This window comes from Piliocolobus tephrosceles, chromosome X (genome assembly GCF_002776525.5).
Source record: "Piliocolobus tephrosceles isolate RC106 chromosome X, ASM277652v3, whole genome shotgun sequence".
Classification (NCBI taxonomy): domain Eukaryota; kingdom Metazoa; phylum Chordata; class Mammalia; order Primates; family Cercopithecidae; genus Piliocolobus; species Piliocolobus tephrosceles.
The window spans coordinates 37,758,054-37,780,217 of record NC_045455.1 but is presented as its reverse complement, the minus strand read 5'-3'; the positions used below and the strand labels follow the sequence as shown (position 1 = coordinate 37,780,217).

The window sequence follows — 22,164 nt, the reverse complement described above, 5'->3', positions numbered from 1 at the left end:
AGAATGAACTAAGGTGTCTACCATGATTATTTTTCGAGTCTCCTCAGCTTAATAAACAGTACCTGCTCTCAAAATGAAAAAAAAAGAAGAAAAAAAAAAAAAAAAAAAAAAAGTCAATAAAAATTATGGAGATAACAATAAAATGTGATTTCAAAGATAATCCAAAATAAATCAATACAAAAGTAATTGGACATTTAGAAATAACTAAAAGGGTATAATTGGATAGTTTGTAAAACAAAGGATAAAAGCTTGAGGCAATGGATACCCCATTTACCCTGAGGTGATTTTACACATTATATGACTCTATCAAAGTATCTCATGTAGCTCATAAATATATACACCTATGTCTCCACAAAAATTAAACATTAAACAAAAATGAAAATCAGTGTCCACGAAATAGCAAAACAGAAAAAGTATTGAAAGGAATAATGGAATAACACTTTTTTTTCTGAAACATACATTGACATCTAGAGTTTTTAATGAAGGGTAGTGTGTTTTAGGAAACACATCATCATCATCATCATCATCATCAAGCAACCAACACTGAAAAATGTCACGTTTAACTTGTTGAATTTTAAGAATAGAGGAGTAAATTTCCAGGTAACCTAAAAGAAAGCCACCTCTAAGGTGTAAAAACAAAATAGGTTGGGGTTTGGTTTCTTAAGGCTAACATTAAATGCCAGAAAACAATGGAAAATTCTACCCCTTGGTCTCTGGCCATGAACCTCCCACAGAAAACGATAATATTTGTTATCATCATTTACATTTGGTGCAGCATTTATGGCATGTATATAGCAATAGCACCAACACACATGCCTAACATTTGGAGAAGTCAGTACAGGGATAGATTTAAAGAAACAACTAGTTTGTCCTGTAAACCCATTATGCACATTTTTATATCCTTGTGTTAATTTTATTATTCTTTCCCCCCTTGACCTACCGTTACTTTTGTCTTATGATAAGCTTGTGAAGAACTATTTAGTACAGAAATCAGAGGATGATTAGCCAGATCCATTTCTTCCTCGGGCTAGTAGTTATTGTGCATAAGATAAAAATGGTAATACATAAGCTGTATGTCCTGAAGGAGCTTTAAGTCAATCTCCAAATACATTTTATAATCAACATTAGCATTGTCATAAGTCTTATTACTTAGTGTAGTTGAATCTTACCAACAATGCCAGTATTACACAATATTATAGTATGACCATGGTATAATTCAGTTTCATTATAGAATACAGAACAAAGTAGTAAGAATTACAGAGGTATTTGCTCTGCCTTCCCAACAGAATCAACAATTGAGGGCAAAGCCAATCATTTCATCTCATCTTACAGGCTCAAATCCAGACTGGTTTCCATTGTGTGTTGTTATTATACAGCAGGGCTCACTTCCCTCCAAGGGGGAAGTCATGAATAGTACTTAGCAAACTATTCCCGGAGCCAGAACTGTCACAAGACATCAGCGTAAAGCAAAAGTGCCTCCAAAGAACTTTTACATGTTTGGGGAGTAATAAGATTCCCATAGGTGTGCCCCTTGAGCTTCAGTAGCTAGAATAGAGGGCCATTGACTTATGCCCACTTCACCTTCCCTGTATATTAAAATAATTGAGACACAGCCAGGCTTGTGTCTTTCCCTTCAGGGTAGTAAGTTTCCCCCAGCCAGGCTGAGTCCAGAGATGCTGTCTGAGAGCCAGGCGTGGAGAGCAAGTATCACCTGGGCACTGCTGGTGTTTGCCCAAGGTCCAAGGGCTCTTCGATCAGTCTGTGGTAAATGTTGCTAGGTTTGGAACTTTCCTTTCAGGACAGTGGGCTCCTCTGTAGCCCAGGGAAAGTCCAGAAATACCATCCAAGAGCAATGGCCTGGAATAGAGGACCCCAAGCGCTCTACCAGACTGTGCTTGGACTGGTACCTAAGCTGCAAAACAAAGTCCCTTTTACTTTTTCTTCTCCTTTTCTCAAGTAGTAGGAGTCTATCTCCATAGACACCACAATTTAGAATGTGCTGGGTCACACCTGAAGCCAGCACATGTCTCAGTCTCATCCAAGGCCTGCAGAGAGTACTAGCTGGGTACCATTGTTGATTATTGAGGGTCTAAGGGCTCTTTAGTCAGCAGGTGATGAATCCTGCTGACTAAAGGAGAATAGGTTCTTTTTTCCTGCTAAGGCAGCAGATTCCCTTCTGACCCAGGTTTTGTCTAGAAATGCCGTCTAGGAGCTAGGGCCTGAAATCTGGGCCTCACAACTGTGCATGATTCTGATTTCACTGTGGCTGAACTGGTATCCAAGTTGCAAGACAAAGTACTCTTCTCTCTTCTCTCCTCAACTGGAAGGAAGGAGTTTCTTGGAGCAGTGAGCTGCCCTCCCTGGGGTTGGGGAATGGGTGGCACAAGCTCTACCTTGACTGGCCCAGTTGGTATTTCACTAGTTTTCATTCCCCTCAAATCCACTGGCTCCAACTCTGGCACAGCACCAGGACTTGCCCAGCAATTGCTATCCTTGTGGGCCAGACTGTTTTTCCAGTTTGTTTAGGATCCCAGAGCCCTTTAGCCTGAGGTAGTGGGGTTTCCTGACACTCAGGTTCCCACCACTGGGATGGACAATTCCCTTCTGGCTAGGAATGATCTAAATGCTCCCTTCATCACCACCAGTTGAGTTCTGCCCAGTACTGTTTTCTGCTGTGACAGGGCATCACTGAGTTACAGTGCAAAGTCCCACAGTCACTGCATTCTCCCTCCCTCAAGTGCACAGATTTTCTCTCTGTGCCATATGGCTGCTGCTAGGAAACAGGGGAGATGTGGTGTATCAGTCTATTTTCAGATTGCTATAAAGAACTGCCTAATTCTGGGTAATTTAAAAAGGAAATAGAGTTAATTAACTCACAGTTCAGCATGACTGGGGAGCCTCAGGAAACTTAGAATCATGGTGGAAGGCTAAGGGGAAGCAAGGCACCTTCTTCACAAGGCAGCAGGAAGGAGAAATACTGAGTGAAGGGGGAATAGTCCATTTTAAAACCATCAGACCTTGTGAGAACTCACTCACTATCGTGAGAATAGCATAGGGGAAACCACTCCCATGATGCAATTATCTCCTTGATATGTGGGGATTACGGGAATTATAATTCAAGATGAGATTTGGGTGGGGACAGAAAGCCTAACCTCATCAGGTGACAATGGCAATTCAAAATTGTCTTTCCTACCTCTTCAGTGTTTCTTTCAATGATATTTAAAACCAGGGACTGGTTTCAATGATATTTAAAACCAGGTACTGTGATTGCTCACCTGATTTTTGTTTTTTATGAAGGCGCTTTTTTTGTGTGGGTAGTTACTCAATTTAGTTTTCATGAGGGAAGGAAGAATGATGAACGCTTCTTTTTAGCCATCTTGATCCACTCTCCATCCAGAAAGTTTTTTCTTGATGATTCAAAACAAAAAGGTACCCAATTTTCATTCTCTATCTTTATCCTACATATATATTTCATAAAATATACCACTACTTGCTATAATTTGTATACATTACATATAATATGTTTATGTTTCTATGTTTTCTAAGTATATATTGTGCAAATTACATTTTTACATACATTTATATGTAAATGAAATATATTCGGTAACTTAACTGTTGTGAGTGCGCACACACACATACACACACTAGAATGTAACCTATGAGAAGAGGAACTTTTTTCTTTGGTGTTGTAATACCTATACTTAGCACAGTGCCTGGTGCATAGTTAGTATCTTCACTAAATATTTATTTAAAGAATAATCAGTTAAGGGAAACCAAAGATATCCATTGAATATTCAAATAGCTAATAAAATATGTTGTTAAGCTAATCATAACTATTTTCAATCAAAAGAACAAGAACAGATACACAGTTCGTCCTCATAGCTTTGTGGATGTGAAAAATGAGGCCCAGAGACGTTCAATAATTTACCAAGGGCAGTCATGAAGTGCAGTGGAGAGCATGGACTTTGGAATCAGACAGAAATAAAATTAACTGCTTCTTAGATGAGTGACCTTAGGAAATTAATCATCATTGGCCCTTTATTTTCTAATGTGAATATTTTATATTTTAAACCTTGAAGAACGATCAAAATAATTAATGGCAGTAACTAATGTGAAGTAGGGTGTTAAATAGGATTTTTCCATTGCTATAGAATTGGAACAGGAATCCACAAATGAAAACAAAGAAGAGTTAAGGACCTCACTGTAAAGAGAGAAAGCAATATATTTCTTACTCCCAGCCCCAGCCAGCACTTTCTAAATGGCAGAGCCAGCCCAGTCACCACTGACATAAGCATTCCTTACTTCCCAGAGTGGTAGAGAGGACTCAGAAAAGGGAAGGCCATTCGGGGCATGGGCCTGGAGGGAAATTTAGTGTTACTAATGAAAGATTTTTACCTCACCACCCTGTGATGGAAGAGAAGAGGTTCTTCTACCCAAGTGATAGAAAAGACCCCTCCCAAATCATAGACATTGGGGTTGTTTGCAAGGAGAGGGAAACTGACATCTCCTCCCTGACTGGATGCTCGTTGAGCTGTGAAATCTTCAGGCCAATTATTTTGCCTTGGTTGAGCTAAGTAGACTATAGTGAAGGAGTTCAGCTTTATCTGGAGTTGTCAGTTTTGCATTTAAGGCACTGGTGACTGCTGTTCTTCCAGATATTTTAGGAGATTGAAAACTTGCTGGTGTAGACCACACTAACCTGAGAAGGATAGCATGCCTTTTCTGTTCTCCACAACACAGGGGAGACCTCAGGGGTTCCTTTCGCTCCATATGAAGGGGAACAGAGTTCATAGGTGACTCCAAGTTAACCAAGTGGCCATCACACAACACAAACAGTGCTTACCAGGAGGGAAGGGCACAAGGAAGCGTTCTGCTTTTTGAGATGGTCAAGAAGCAGTGAGCTGTATGCCATCTCAGAAAAACCACAGACACAATCTAGTTTGAGACAGCATGTCAGCAGAGACCACCAGCATCAGTGGAACCAGACCAAATCAGAGAATAGCGGAGATTCCTCTACACCACTGATATGGGTGGTTACAACTGAAGATTTCTTCAGTGTTGCTTCTTGCTTAGTGAAAAAAATATATATATTTCTGCCTCCTCTTGTCACCCTTCTCCTTTTCCTCCCTCTCTGCTTTCTACCCTCTGCCTCTTCCTTTCTCTCTCTCCTTTCCCTCCTCTCCCTCTTCTTCCATCATTATTACTACATTCTTCTTCCTCTTCTCCTCCTTCTCCCTCTTCCTTCTCCCTCCTCCCTCCTTGTCCTCCTCCTCACTACCTTCTCCTCCTCCTTTCTTCTTCTCATCTTTAATACAGATATATTAGAAAGAGAGAATGTTAAAGAATGATGTATAAAGAGTTGAGCAAAGGTTTGTGTGCGAATGTGTGTTGGGGCTAAGGGGCAAGACTTGGCAAGGAGGAAGGTGGTAAGAAGGCAGAATAGACACTACTGACACTGTAGCAAGTCTTATAGTGGATGTCTGTCAAGCCAGTCCAAATATTTTAGACTCCAACTGTATGAACAGATGTTCCCAAATTGGTGAACTGTTTACATCTAACAGAGGACGTTTAATCTTTCAAGAGACTCTGATCTAAGGTTGTCGTCTTTTAAAAGTTAGTATGTTTGTCGTAAGACTTTATTCCTAGTAGCAAATATTTAAAGCAACACTTTTTAAAGAAAGTAGGAACTGGTATGATGGTGTGTGCTTGCAGTGCCCGCTACTCAGGAGCCTGACGAGGGAGGATCACTTCAGCCCAGGATTTTGAGTCTACCCTGGGTAACACAGTGATAACTCATCTCTTAAACAAACAAAAAAACAAAAAATGAAAGTAAGAAAGTTGTGGAAAATTGCAATTTAAAATTATAATTTCTTAGTAAACATATTGGAGACTGAAGTTATTTTGATAGTTTTTTTTCCCCAAAATCATACATTATAGATGTGTCAGTCCAGTTTCACACTACTATAAAGAACTTCCTGAGACTGGGTAATTTATAAAGAAAAGAGGTTTAATTGACTCACAGTTCCACATGGCTAGTGAGGCCTCAAGAAACTTACAATTACGGCAGAAGAGGAAGCAGGCACATCTTACATGGCGACAGGCAAGAGAGAGCCTGTGAAGGAGGAACTGTCAAACACTTATAAACCCATCAGATCTTGTCGGAACTCACTCACTATCATGAGAACAACATGGGGGAAACCATCCTCATGGTTCAATCACATCCCACTAGGTCCCTCCTTCAACATGTGGGATTATGGGGATTACAATATGAGATGAGATTTGGGTGGGGACACAGAGCCAAACCATAGCAACAGAATATGGAGTTATATAGTAGACTTAATTTTTTTAAGTAAGTTTTTAAAATTCTGAATAATGCAGTGTAATTTTTTGTAACTCTAGCATAAAGATATCTCTGTATGTATTTATGCAACAAATTAGATAATCTCATAATTCACTGAGGGCAAACGATGGACAATATGCCACATTCTAGATCATCTATGTAGCCATCGCTATATAGACAAAATCAGATAGAAGGATCTATATATCTGAAAAAAGTTTCAGATCAAAATGAAAATGTTTGGATCAAAATGCCAAAGACTTGACTAAGTACCATATTGTATGAGAATCAAAGGAAGAGATAGTTTCCTAATCTGAATTATTTGGATTGATTGCACAAAGTGACAACCAGAAAAAAAGAACAGAAAAACAATAAAATTATTCTTAGATGCAAATTTTATTAGCTTCTCTTTCCTCTATTCTAGTTTACTCTTTTCTTCATTTTACACACACTTTAAAAATTAAGTAACAAGAAAATATAAGATTTACTTATAATTCAGATACCTTTTCTTATGAGCTAGAGAGGCCAAAGAAACAAACCAACAAACCAAAATACAATCCCTTCCATTAAACCCCTGAGTAAAAGTCAGCAGCTGACCATATGCGATGATGTGTCACCTCGTAATCACGGAGAAAGGACATTGATGAATAATCAGCAGGACAGCAAAGCTGTAGTGCAGTCACTGATAGGACATCAGCAGTTACTCCTAGGAAAGTGTAAGAAATTTTGAAGAACAGGAGAATAGAGCGAAGGACTCAGCTATCCTATTCATAGGGAATCAGGACTCTCTGATTCCCTATGAATCAGAGAATTCATAGGCTCAGATAAAGGTGACTCGTTTCTGTATTTCTATGTCAGAAATATAGAGGAGGCCGGGCGTCGTGGCTCACGCTTGTAATCCCAACACTTTGGGAGGCCGAGGCGGGCGGATCACGAGGTCAGGAGATCGAGACCATCCCGGCGAACACGGTGAAACCCCGTCTCTACTGAAAATACAAAAAAATTAGCCGGGCATGGTGGCGGGCGCCTGTAGTCCCAGCTTCTAGGGAGGCTGAGGCAGGAGAATGGCGGGAAACCGGGAGGCGGCGGAGCTTTCAGTGAGTGGAGATCGCGCCACTGCACTCCAGCCTGGGCGATAGAGCGAGACTCCGTCTCCAAAAAAAAAATATATATATATATATATAGAAGAGCTCATTCCCCCAAAAGTGAAGCAGTCTATAGTCACAAACAAAACCAGAGAAAAACTTAGGGCATCTTTTACACAAACTTTTTTTTAAGTGCTTTTTGTTATTCTAATGGATGCTATATTCAAAACATTACAAGATAATCAGTGTCTCTCTGCAGGAAACTCTGCTTGATTTTAGGGAAGTGATTAATAATCTGTTACTTTCTCTGCCCCTTTTAGCGTCTCTTAAGTTTAGTGAGGAAGCTTAAAGAATTCTTACACCTCCCCCTGCTGGCAGCAAACAAGAAGTGCAGCTTTGGTACCTAAAACACGTTCTGCTGTAAATAATGGCTAAGATCAACTTTTGATTCTAAAAACAAGATTCTTTCCATCTGTAATCTGTGAAAAAGTTTGAAACATGAATTTAAAACATGAAAAGTAATAATAAAATTTTTGGAAGTACTGCTTTTCAGAAGTCAAACTAACAATGAGTATTATGTTAAAATGTTTAATTCAACAGCATTCCATCAAAAATTTATATTCCTGAAATCTGACTCCAGAAATGACTTTGTTGTGATATTTTGGTCTTTTCAACTGTGTCTCTACTTGCTGCCATTCTCTCCATAGATCACATTATTATCCGTGGCAGAGACAGGAGGTTCACCAATCACTTCATCTGCTCCCCTACACTTTCCAACTCCCTTGCTGTTCTTGCTACTGGGCAATAGCGATGGGTCACTTATAGGTCCACACACAGAGTACCCAGCCCATGACCCCCATCTGTCTCTGCTGCGGCAGGTACTGCAGATGTTCCAGAGAGTGGAGTGTCCATCAACCTAGATGCTTGAGTGCCTATGTTGAGCAGGGGGCTCTGTGTGTTCCTCCCCTCTTTGATCTACAGCTGAATTTGAGTGAGTGTGAACTATCTGTTAGGTGTTAAGCAACTGAGAGTTCATTTGTCCTAAAATAACAAAGTAGCTGATGACTTTAGAATGTAAACCAAAACATATCTGATACAAGTCTAAATCAATTTACAAAGTTTATTTTCCCAAGGTTAAGGAGGCACCCCTGACCCAGTTTCAGAAGGTCCTCACAACATGTGCTCAAGGGGTTCAGGGCACAGCTTGGTTTCATACATTTTAGGGAGATGTGAGACATCAATCAATATGTCTAAGATGTACATGGGTTTGGTCTGGAAAGACAGGGCAACTCGAAGTGGGGCAGGGGCTTCCAGGTCGTAGGTAAATAACAGACAAATGGTTGCATTCTTGTAAGTTTCTGATTAGCCTCTCACTGAATATACGATTTACAGGAATAGTCACTTATGCCTTAGTCCAGCTTAGTGAAACAATAGGGCAAAGGAAACAATCCGATATGCATTTGTCTCACATGAGCAGAAGGATGGCAGAGTTCTGTTTGTCCTTTATCCATAAGGAATTTTCTTTGCAGACAAATTAGGAGAGTGGTATTTATCTTTTTAATCTTTGTAGCTGTTTTTTTTAGGAGTAGAATGGGAGACAGGTTTGTCTGCAGTTCTTAGCTTGACTTTTCCCTTTGGCTTAGTGATTTGGGGGTTGCAAGTTTTATTTTCCTTTCACAGGAACATTAAGAACAATCCTGAGCATTCTACATGTCTCATTTGATCCTTACCACTGCCCTCTGCAGTACTTTATGTAGATGTTATTAGCCACATTTTACACATGACAAAACTCTGGCAAACGTAGATTAGATACATTGTTCCAGGTCACATGGATAGGAAGTGATGGAACCAGGAATCAACTCAGATTCCAAATTTCCTCAATTTTTATTTCTACTTTACATTGTCTCATAAACCAAAATTCACAATTATGTAAGATTAATTACATCAAGTTGAACATCATCACTTTGTTTAAAAAGTTATAGGGGCAAATACATTTAACACAAAAAAATTATTAAGTCCACTTTGTTGAAAGCACTATTGTAAGCATTGCAAGATACACAAACAAGTATGAGACGTAGTCCTTATCTTCACAGAAATTACATTCATGCTAGGAAGCCCAGTCAAAGAAACATAGAAAGCTCAAGAGCAATATAGAAAACTTTACAACTAGTTCCTATTTGTCAAGTTAGCTCTTCATACATTAGGTGATTAGTAAATGTTTGCTGGGGAGAAGGTAGAGGACAGATCATGAAAGAAGGGTGGAGAAGAACTGGTGAAGAAGTGATGGGATTATAGTGATGGGATTATAGTGCAGTCTCCCATCTTATAAGATAGTCAGGCAAGTCTCCATGGAGGAGGTGTGGTTTTAGCATGAACTTAATGGATGGGTAGGGTTGACTTAAACTGCATTGAATGATGGGCAGGTTTTGATCATTGTCACCAAATTATGAAGGACCCTGTAATGGTTAATTTTATGTGTCAACTTGGCTGGGCCATGAAATGCCCAGATTATATGTGATTTCTGGGGTGTATGTATGAGGGTGCTCCTGAGATTAACATTTGAATAAGTGGCCTCGGTAGGTTGCCATCCCCAATGTGGATGGGAATCATCAACCCCTTAAGAGTCCGAATAGAAGAAAAGGTGGAGAAAGGAAGAATTCATCCCCTTTGTTCTGCCTCACTACTTGAGCTCAGACGTCCCATCTCCTCTTCTACACTTGGACTGGTATTTACACCATTCATTCTCAGGTCTTCAGACTAAAACTGAATTATACCATTGGCTTTCCTGGGTCTCCAGCTTACATAATGCAAATTGTGGCACTTCTCAGCCTCTATATCATATGAGTCAATGCCTTATCGTAAATCTCTTTTTTTATACAGATACATAGATGACAGATAAATAGATACATGATAGATAAAGATAGAAACATAAATATAGACATAGGTAAATATCTCTGATTTGTTTGGTTTCTCTGGAGAATTCTGACAAGTTCTTATTAAAGAATTTGTATTTATCTTATGGGCAGGAAGACATCCTTAATGTTTGTGGAATATTGCACTGTCAGTAAAATATCTTAGGTAGTGCATAAAGGAGGTATAGGCAGAGACCAGCAAGAGAGATCATTAATATACACACAGGTATACATACTTACATTGTGTTATCTACAACCATCTCTCTTTATGGTGTCTACAGATATGATTTTTCAAATTTAGTCTGAATCAACTCTTCACCTGTACAGAAAATGGCATCCATTAACAGTTTATTCTAGTCAATTAATTTCCATATTCTTTAAAACAAATGAAGTACCATAGATGAAGCATATTGAACATTATTTTTATTGGAGGAATACATTCTTATGGGTTTGTCCTGGTCTATTCAGGCTGCTTTAACAGTATACTATAAATTGGGCGGCTTATAAAAAACAAGAATTGATTTTTCACAGTTGTGAAAGCTGGCAGTCCAAGATCAAGGCATCAGCAAATTCATTGTCTCATGATTTTGAGGCGGTCCCATTCCTCATAGATGGTGCCTTCTTGCTGTGTCCTCACTTGGCAGAGGAGAAAAATGATGGCCCCTTGAAGCAGCATTGTTGTTTGGGGTAAATACCTGGGACAGGTCATCTCACACCAAGAAGATTTAGGACAGGGACACACATGAAGAGTGGGTTTAGGAGCGGAGGTGTAACAGGCAAAAGAAAGAGAAAGGAGAGTAGCTCTCTCTTGTGAGAGAGAAAGAAGATGAGGGGAAGAAAGGGAGAGGGGGAGAGGGAGAGAGGAGAGAGGGAGGGGAGAGAGAGAGAGAGCGAGAGAGAGAGAAAAGGAAAAGCTGGCATGCAGCGGACTGCTCCAGATTTTTTTTTTTTTTTTGAGACAGAGTTTCACTCTTGTTGCCCAGGCTCCAGTGCAGTGGTGTGATCTCGGCTCACCACAACCTCCGCCTCAAGCAATTCTCCTGCCTCAGCCTCCTGAGTGGCTGGGATTACAGGCACAAGCCACCATGCCCAGCTAATTTTTTTTGGTAGTTTTATTAGAGACGGGGTTTCACCATGTTGGCCAGGCTGGTCTCAAACTCCTGGCCTCAAGTGATCGGCCTGCCTCGGCCTCCCAAAGTGCTTGGATTATGGGCGTGAGTCACCGCACGGGCCTGCACCAGATTTGATAGGCAGGCTTGAAGAGGGGGTGTCTGATGTACGTGGGGCCCACAGATTGATTCTATCAGGTGTGACATTTACCTGGTGCAGCTGGAAAGGCTGTGTGGCCCCACCCTAATCTTATTATGCAAACGGGCTTTCTACTTGGCCACTGCTATCTTGTCTGCTCCTTACTGTACATGGGGTTGGCATAAGGAAGAGAAGATGGATCCGCCATTTTGAATGTGCCTGTTCCCACGTAGTCTTTTCCTATTGGTGCAACTGCCGGCATTCGCCTGTGCAAGCTTCCATCTTGCTTGCCTATGTCTGCAGCTCGATTTTACAAGCTACTCTGGATTAGAAAAGCAAATTATTTGGGGGCTGCTTTTCATTAAAAGGAAAACCTTAACAAGGACTTCCTTACCCTCACTATCTGCCTAAATAATTTATTTTTAACTCCTGTATCACCCTCAAGCTCTTTTATAAGAGCACTAATCCCATTCTTGAGGGTGGAGCCCTCATGACCTAACCAACTCCTAAGGGTTTCACCTCTTAGTAACATCACTGTGGGGGTTAGGTTTCAACATTAGGTTAGGTTTTGGGAAGATGCAAACTCTCTGACCTTACCGGGGTTATATCAAATACAGCAAAAGAACGTCTAATGGCCACCCTTGGTTCTACTTCTCAAAGGTAAGCTCCTTTAACTGTCTCTTTTAGTTTGGGGTGATAATTACCTTCACGACTCTCAATGATATGCTTGTACCTCTATTTCTTGACTAAAAAAAATTCTAAAATGTATCTTGTCTTCATAATTCTGTATATGAGGATTTATCTCACACTATTCTACCTTCCCTCAATTAGATATTTTTAGTATCATCACTTTGAAGATTTTTAAACTACTTTTTAAACTCTCAATAGTATTTGTAATCTCTTCTCTTTTTTTTCTCCATCAACTTCTGCCAATACTTCTTGACTCTCTCTTTGTGAGATGAAGAAATGAGTGCTTCTTCCCTTTCCTCCACAGGTTCTCTTCCCCCTGAAAGTCCAACGTGTTTACTTTGATCATGTGAAGATTACTAACATTTACTTCTTCAGCAACCCCAATCAAGTCTTCATGTTTTGACAATAGATTGATGATAAAATTTGAAAATCAGTAACTAAATATTAACACTGGTCTGATCATACTCATATTATTCAATGCTGAGCCAAGTCATTTGTTCAAATTAGTTTTCTTTCCATAGGCCCATTGCCTTCACCTCTTGCTCACCCTAAAATCTATTTTTAAAGTCAATTTGATTATTCTTTTAAATACAACATCAATTATTAAGTTCATGTTATATTTAATTTGCTTTTTATCTAGATAATGAATTTCATGACCAGAACTATTTGTTTATTTTCTTTGAGATTTTTCATTGTCTTTCTTTCTAACTTGTATTGGTCATATTCATTATATCCTGTTTTTTCCCTTGGTCTTACCTTGTGTGCCTAATATGTCCTGGATTGCTCTAAAAAATTTTATCATCCTACTGAATATATTTTCTCCGGGGTCTATGTTTCTTCTGGTTGTTATTTTCTTTCCTGCTACTGGTTTTTCTCATTTGCCTGGTGATGCTTGGTTATCCATTCAGGGATCTCATAGAAGAAAAGGGTACCTGGTTTGAATTTCCCCTGCTATTAGATTTTCAATGGAAGTTTTACCTTTCCTGGGAATTACACTTAGCTTAGTTGGCTTTTTTGTGTGTGGCCAAGTCAGGCCAAGTGGGTGGCTGTAATTCCTGCTCAACTCTCCAAATCAATAGAGCTCCATCCTTTAGGGCTGTAGATGGAGGGGATAGTGGCCACAATTTCTTCACTCCCCCTACTTACCTAAACAAGTCTACTTTGATAGCCCTAGGGCTAAGAAGTTGCAATTTAGGGGAAGTGGATACAGAATTGGTTGTCTATGTCTCCAGCCCTCCAAATTCCAGGAATAGGAGGGCAGTTAGTGGATGGGGAAGTAATAAGAGGTCGTGCCTGGAGGGAATGCCAACCTCATGGCCTCTGTGGAGCTAAGGTAGTGGGATGGGCACATAGACTGTATAATGGCCCATCAAATATCTTTTATTGATTCCTCTGTTTCACCTTCACTTCTCTTTCCTACAATTGGCCATCTGCTAATTCTGAACCCAGAATTTCTTCAGGGTTCTACAAGACAGATATTCCTCATTTCCTGGTAGAATATTCCAGGCTGACTTTATTCATTGTTTCATTTAAATATTTACTTTTATCTGCTCTGGCTCTGATACATTTTTTGGAATATTTGTACATTGATAAATTTTATCAGTCATTATATTATTCTCTCAGACATTTGGGGTATATTCTTTTTGTACCTAATACCTACTTTATCTCATGCCTGCTCCCATTAGTGATTCAAAAAAGATGAGAGGCAAACATGGATGTTACTCGTACTGTCTTCTGTTTCTCAGAGACATCACATAGTTCAGAAGCCCTAATGGAAGAATCTCTGTGTTCCAAGAGGAATATCAATATGAAGGATAAGAAATGGAGGCTGCTACTTGAGGAGTCAAGTGGTACAAAGGAAATGAACACATAGTGGCAATGGACTACTGATTATATTTCTCAACCTCATGAAAAAAAAAGTGGACTAAACTGATTTTTGATTAGGAAATTGTATTAGTCCATTCTCACACTGCTGCAAAGAAATACCTGAGACTGGGTAATTTATAAAGAAAAGAGGTTTAATTTGCTTCTGGTTCTGCAGGCTGTATAGAAAGCTTAGCGGCTTCTGCTTGGCTTCTGTGGAGGCCTCAGGAAACTTACAATTATGGCAGAAAGAAAAGGATAAACAGGAACATCTTACATGGCCGGAGCAGAAGCAAGAGAGAGAGGTGGGGGAGGTGCTACTTTTAAAACAACCAGTTCTTGTGATAACTCACTCACTATACAGTACCAACAGAGGATGGTGATAAAACTTTCATGAGAACTCATGATCCAATGCCACCCATGATCCAAACACCTCCCACCAGGCCCCTCCTCTAACATTGGGGGTTATAATTCAATGTGAGATTTGGGCGGGGACACAGATCCAAACCATATCAGAAATATACTTGTATTTTTAAAATTCATTATTCCCCTCTTTTCAACTTCATCTGTTTCAGCATTTGCCCTGTTTCAAGCACGTTAGATTTTTTAACTTGTCTTAAAGAAGAATGTTTTCTTTTGCATGTCTCTATGTGATACCTCCACAAAAAAATTAACCAGAATTTTTGTTTTGTCACCATCATCATCATTGTTATTACTACTTAAAGGATTAGATTTCGCTGTTTCCTATTTCTAACCTCTTAAAATCCCTTTGGATTTTTAATCTGCAATTCCCAGTGTTTGCCAGTTTAGTGCCATCTGCAAATTAGTTAATGTGCAGTTTAGCCTTTCTTTGAAATCAGTAATTAAGATGTAAAGTAAGACTGAGCCCAAGACTAATTCCCTGGACTTCCCACTGGGACCTCTCCTGAGCTCCCGAACTCTTTTATGACCACCTCTGGTTTATCATCTTCCAGCCAAATCTCAAGCTATTTTACTAAATATATAATTAAGTTGATTTATGGCAGTCACTAGATTAATTTTATTTTGTAAAATGCTGTCTGATACATATATTTATTTTACTTAGCTTCATATTTGCATATGTTGAAATATAGCCAAAGAGGAAAAAAATATTTTTAGTCAGGATAACCCTAACATTTTCTATTAAATGATCACTCGGTCTGGAGACATATAGAGTCAGTCTCTTAATATTAGTTCTGTTATTTGACTGCAGCCAACGTTCATCATCTAGAATATAATTACAATCCAATGATCCTTTTCTTCTGTCTTATTTATAGGTTTTAAATAATTTTTCGGTCTTCTAGTATCTTTCCACTTCTTTAGGGTAAAAACAAAAAATTATTTCCATTTTAGTAGATCTATTCACTTATTCCCTGATCAGCCATAGAAGAATCTTTTGTTTTCAGGTCTTAGGCATTTTCTATTAGCTGCCAATTATCTATGTCTCAGACTGACATTCAAATAATTAACTATTCAGGTGCACCGATCTCACCACCAAGGGTTTTATGAGCATTTGAGAAATTTGTTTAAGTTTAATTGGGAAATTAAGCCATGGGGCAATGTTATTGCAAAGCTATACTGCTGTGTTCTGAGTAACTAGACTAATCTAGGTCAGAAAAGCACAATAGGACATACAAACACCCCAAGAACACAAAATTGTGCTTTTAATAACTGCCAAATCTAAGATACTTTAATCTTACCATTCTGAGACTCTTTCTTTTTTTGGTGTGCAGATCGGGCTCTGGTTTATAACCGAAGTCTTCTTAATGATTTTTAGCCCCTGCCTCTTCCCTCCAGCTCTCCTTTCTCCTTTCAGAATTTACTCAAGTATTTTATTACTTGTGTGTTTGCAAAACATATTGTTCTTTTCTCTGTAGTGTCAGATAACATTCCTAGCACTCTGAGTTAGACACTGGTTTCTCCTTTTCTGGGAAATGCATCCAGACAGGCAGTAAACATTTTTATTTCACTATAAATACATGAGAGTTTATGATGTATAACGGGACTGTAGAGTGACTGAGTATTTCTTCCCAGCTGATACTTAGCTGTCAGAGAAGACTGAATGAATGGGATTTTCTTATTTTATATTTTCCTTAAGAACTTTTCAAATTTTTCTTTAATATAACTGAAAATTATCGAAAGGAAAAGGCAAAATAGGGAAGGAGAAAGGAAGCGAGGGAAGAGAGAAAAAGCATGAGAGCATGTGAACTCGTTCCTAATCTGGAACTCCAACTTTCCCAGCATTTTTCTATTATCTTCACAGTAACTAGACTTTAAAAAAAAAAAAAAAAAAAAAAACCCAAAAAACAAAAACAAAAATAAAACTCATATTCTCCCTGTGTGAAAATTTTTGAAGCTATACAGTCACATTTCTCCTTTTTTGTCTTCTTAATAAGTAAAGCTATTAACTGAAGAAATGTAAGTTGCCTTAAGAAATAATTTTACGTGTTTGAGACTACTGACCCTTATAAGATGAATACAAAAATATTAGGTTCATTTCTTAAATAGAAGTCTTTTAATTAGGAGCTTGAATAAAATTAGAGAATGTTGTCAATGTTGTTCCAAGTTTGGCTATTTGTTGTACTTTGGATGGTTACCTGTGTCCATCAGATTTAATGAGCTTCTGTGATCCTGATTTTGGCTTGTTATTATTGTATTCTTGTATTTATTCTGACTTGTCTTGACAGTATATTATTTTCTTCTTTATGCTATTTTATATTGTTGGTAACTTACAGAAAAGTGCTACTAGACCAGAAATGTAATATGTAAGCGTAATTAGGATGCCTTTTTGTTTCTTCACACATATGATATGAACATAGCATACCCCTACCTATATGAAATACATAATCTTAAATATTATTTAAATCATATTAACTCATATTTATTCTGTGTATATTTTCTTACTTCTTGGTTAAAAATGATTTTATAATTGCTTATGTTTTCAGATAATATGATAGACTACTTTAACACCAAAGGATAATAGTATTCTTAATAGCTAGATGTAACACTTACTTATGAGGACTAAAATAGCCAACTAGAGTAGACCTCTACCGTAGTGAATGTGTGTTTACAAAACATATTGCTTTTCTCTGTAGTATCTGATGACCTTCCTTTCTCTGTAGTATCAGATAACCTTGCCACTGGCAATGACCAGATTGCCAATGAGTAATGGCAAAAACCGTAATTACTTGTGCACCAACCTAATAGAACTAATTTTTTAAATAAATTGTCAGTATTTCCCACCTCTAGCTGTATCATTGGCGAAAAACAGCTATGACTGTAAAAACTTTGTGCCCATCACATGGAAATAAACTGTAATACTACATGCATCTTAGTTGGATATGTCATTCAAATGACATACTTTGGGAACTATATAGACACTTAGAAATCAGCTACTATATTCTCTCAATCAAGAATAAGAAAACTGAAGTTCAGAGAAATAAATATCTCAGCCAAGGCAATACAGTGTGCTTGTAGCAGCTCCAGGACTAACGCTGAGCAGTTCCATTTTCCCTCCATAAGATTATGGCTTCATACAATATAGCAAAACTGAAAAACACACGGATTTGTTCTTTAAGAGGAAACACCTATGGGTCAAGGCCAGTCCCTATGTAAACCTCAGAAAATATGCACAATAAAAAAATAAATTTGTATGCTCCTTTGAATTGTAAAATTAATGGTTAGATTGACAAGTATTGAAAGTCTTTGTCTTTAACTGAGGGAGAAATTATCAGAATATAAGCCATGAAACTAACTGGTCTGAGTTAACTGGGTCGACATTAAAATCAGCTATAAAAGAATCCACTATTTAAATATGCCAACAACTTAAAACACTGTTTCCAAATGTATTCATTCTGTGCATTGTGTATATATATATATATATTTTTCTAAAACTTGTTAAAATCTAAGGATTATGTCTTAATTAATATCTTGTTCTTCCATTAAATAGGATATTTAATTAAGTATGGAAGAGGTCAAGCATCATGGCCACCATTAGATGGCAGCATTACACAAAACTATTGTTTGCATTTTGTACAAAATCACGTTTTAAGTGGCCAAAAAAGTTAGTTTACAATCTAATGTCATACTCTACAGATTGCTTTAATAGTTAAGTTTTTAAATTAAAAAAAATGCAAGTTGGAGATTCTGGCACAAGAAAATGAGAGAAGGAAGATAGAAAAGATGGGAAAGAGGCATAAGAACATGAAAACTAATGACAGGTAAAAGATTATCTCAGGAAAACAAATAGGACTTCTGTCTGTCATGCTGACTCCATTACTACCTGATAGCATACATGATATTGCAAAGTTCTGTAACTGTTTTGATCAAAATTATTTTGTTAAAGAAGTACTAAAAGTAACCACTTTTATATCACCACTCTGTTATGTACTCTCTTAATGTCAGAATAAAAAGTAACCACAGGCCGGGCACATAGGCCATGCCTGTAATCCCAGCACTTTGGGAGGCCGAGGCGGGTGGATTATCCGAGGTTCAGGAGTTTGAGACCAGCCTGACCTACATGGTGAAACCCCGTCTCCACTAAAATTACAAAGTTAGACAGATACAGTGGCGCGTGACTGTAATCCCAGCTACTTGGGAGGCTGACGCAAGAGAATCACTTAAAGCCGGTAGGCCGAGGTTGCGGTGAGCCAAGATCCCTTCATTGCACTCCAGCCTGGGCAACAAGAGCAAAATTCCGTCTCAAAAAAAAAAAAAAAAAGTAACTACATTCTATCTATAAATAAGTAGAGATTAATAATTTTGAGTTCCTAGGAGTTGGGTACTTAAGTATAATTTTACATGATAATGATATAGAATGGAAAAATACTTTTTTGAAGAAAAGACTAAGTTTAATAGATCTCTTTTAGTAATAATAGAATTCCTTTTTGGAGACAGGTGTTATCTTACACATTTGAATATAGTATATGGAATATAATTTACTCTAAAGATTTGACTTGCCTAGTAGACGTCCTATGTGATAGGTGTTAACAGGAAGAAAAACGCGAGAGTAACTCCAAACGTTTTACATCCAAAAATTATGCATAAGGTACAATAAAGTATACCCATGCCTAGGTAGTATTCTTTGCTGATGTAGAAATACTATATTTCTAGGTAGGAATGTAGAAGGTAGCAAGACTGAAAGACTCTGCTCCTTTTATCTTTTCATTGGTCAATCATGAATTTAAGTTTTGAAGAGCAAAACATGATTACTCCATTTTAACAGTTTTCACTCCTCCACTCCTTCCTTTGTATGACCAGCTTCTGACATAATGAGAGAAAAAAAGCCTATTGTGGCCAGCTAAATTCTATGACATATTTTAACTAGGCAAGATCCTCATTAATGCCAGGGACTTTTCGGAGTCCCAGTCACATCCCCTTATGAACATAGTTTATCCAGTGTGTAGATCTGCAACAGTATAGGATTTACTGCCAAGTTCTTTCTCCAATTCATTCTCTACAGTAGAGGTCTACTCTAGTTGGTCGAGTAGTTTAGTCCCTATCTATATACTTTGTTATATTGAGAGTATTTGCTATTGTCTGTATATGTGGAGATTTTTGAAGCTAAAATTGTTCCCTACCCTTCCAGAAGAAGCACACTGAAGAGAAGAGCTGTATTGAGGGTACTTGATTCTTTCCTGCTCTGGGGCATATTGTCATCACCAGCTGCAGTCAGGGGAAAGAAAAAATCTCCATCCTTGTTATGTAATACAGTACAATTAGGCACATAATGTAGATTTTATGCTTTTCTCTGAAACATCTGGCATGTATTGCTCACCAAAACCAAAGCTGGGAGAGCCAGACCTCCTGTAGCATTTTAATATCAATGTGCCTTTTGACATAGTAGTTATCTAATGTTTGTGCCAGTTTTTGAAAACACTACATCTTAAATATCACCTCTTGAATGAGCGTAAATTCAAAATGCCTGCCAGGGGGTTATGTGTTTGTGGGAGGAACTAATATCTACCCTAATCTAAATACCAAATGAATTTTAGATTGTCATTCTAACCCAACATTAGCATTGGCCCTCGGGAAAATCATTGTTTATGTATTCTTTTCAGATACTCAGAATGAACAATCAATCTATTTAAACCTTGTTGCTAATATTACATCTGCATTTCTGACATACTAGGAAAATGTGTACAGGGTTTTTACATTTGTCTACAGACAAAAAGTTACCAATAAAAAGTTTTAACTAATTATCTTCAAATTCTCTGGAAAAAAAGATCAAGTCACTTGGGGGAAAAGACAAAATATCCTGAGATCCTTGTGACCAGAAATCTGTCTCACTGAGATCCGTGATCTTCTTGTGGCAGGGCAATGGGGGTTAAAGTACCATTTTTAGCAAAATGTACTGCTCTAGCTTGTCAAGACACCTTCAAAAGATTCCGTGTTCTCATAAAATCCACACTGGAACAAACAAAACATAAAAAAGAAACACAAGTGACATAAAAGTAAAACAAAGAATCAAATGAGGAAGAAAAAATTTATGTGATTCATATATTCAGAGATTTTAGCAACATAATAAAATGTTGATAAAACATTTACACCTGTAGCTGCAAAATGTTTTGTATTAGTTTACAGAGACTCTTATTTGGCTTTAGTCAGGATTCCATTAATTATGTTGAAATTTTAAAAGTAAATTATGAAACTGTTAGAACTACTGACAATGTAAGTGGACTCTAACATATTACAAAATTAAAATGCAAAGTGTTATAAGTTACATAGACAATTTTTTTTTTTTTTTTTTTAGAGACAGGGTTCTGTTTTGTCACCCAGGCTGGAGTGCAGTGGTTCAATCATGGCTCACTGTGGCCTTAAACTCCTGGACTCAAAGGATCGTTCCACCTAGCCTCAGGAGTAGCTAGGACTACAGGTGCACACCACCATGCCCAGCTAAAATTTTTATTTTTATTTTTTGTAGAGACAAGGTCTCGCCACGTTGCCCAGGCTGATCTTGAACTCCTGGGCTCAAGTCATCCTCCTACCTCGACCTCCCAAAGTGCTAGGAGTATAGGCATGCGTCACTCTGCCCAGCTAATAACTGTTCATTCCAGATAGTCACCTTAAGATTTATTAATAAGTTTAATAAGGAGATTATCTGGATACTTATTTTACTTTGGAGTGTTGAGTTGATTCTGAACAGTACACAGTGCCTTGGTGCCATTTTGGTAGAGGTTTTGCAGAGACCTTAGGACGTTGTTCTTGAACTCGTAGGGCCTACTTTTCTCAGTTATAAGAGTTGGTTATTGTAAATGGTTTCTAAGGTAGTTTTCAGATCTAAAATATTGAGTTCATGGATTTTAATATAATACTCTACAACTCTCTACAACTGCATAGTGAGTGCCTTGCTGTAAGAATGTTAAGTGAGTTATTTCTACATTTTGGTACTTTTATACCATAATAATTCTTAATAAATATAAATTTTCAGTGACCACAACACTTACTATAAAACATGTTCAAAACAGATGGTAGTGCTGGTTGTCTCTAAGTAAAAGAACAGATGGAGCAGGAGTTTAACCCTGGAAGCTTTGAAGGGGTTGAATGACAGAACTTATTTTTTACTCTAATTTAGTGAGAATTTGGTGTGAGGATGTGGCATACTATTTCAACTATATGAAACAGTATACATAGACAGGAAAATACTTGAGTTCCAGCAATATGGTATACTGAGCTAGTGTGAGCCACTTTCCACTAAAACTTGTGAAATGCTATATACAATAAAACAATATTGCTTTAGTAAAAATCTAAAGATGAGTTAGAAGGAAAATGTCTAGTTGCAGAGTCAAGAAGGTTAACCATAGGCAGAGTATAAGCATATGAATTAGGGCTCTGGTTCTTGGGATATTGATAATCAAATATACGTCCAACAGGGTAACCATGCCATGAGGCCTGAGACATAGTTAGGCCTGGAAGGGTTGCCCCTTTTCTTTCCTTTCCTTTCCTTTCCTTTCCTTTCCTTCCTTCCTTCCTTCCTTCCTTCCTTCCTTCCTTCCTTCCTTCCTTCCTTCCT

The 22,164-nt window shown here is 38.0% G+C and overlaps 1 long non-coding RNA gene and 1 pseudogene across 2 annotated transcripts in view; both read left to right on the top strand.

The window, feature by feature from the left end:
* Positions 1–85, top strand: part of LOC111522119 — an 895-nt pseudogene extending 810 nt beyond the window's left edge. Inside the window, exon 2 of the transcript XR_003306612.1 lies at positions 14–85. The product of XR_003306612.1 is annotated as a 60S ribosomal protein L7 pseudogene (transcript). The remainder of the gene's footprint in view (positions 1–13) is intronic.
* LOC111522134 overlaps positions 1–22,164 on the top strand; it is a 680,649-nt gene that overhangs the window by 182,564 nt on the left and 475,921 nt on the right. The gene's annotated exons all lie outside the window — the stretch shown is intronic.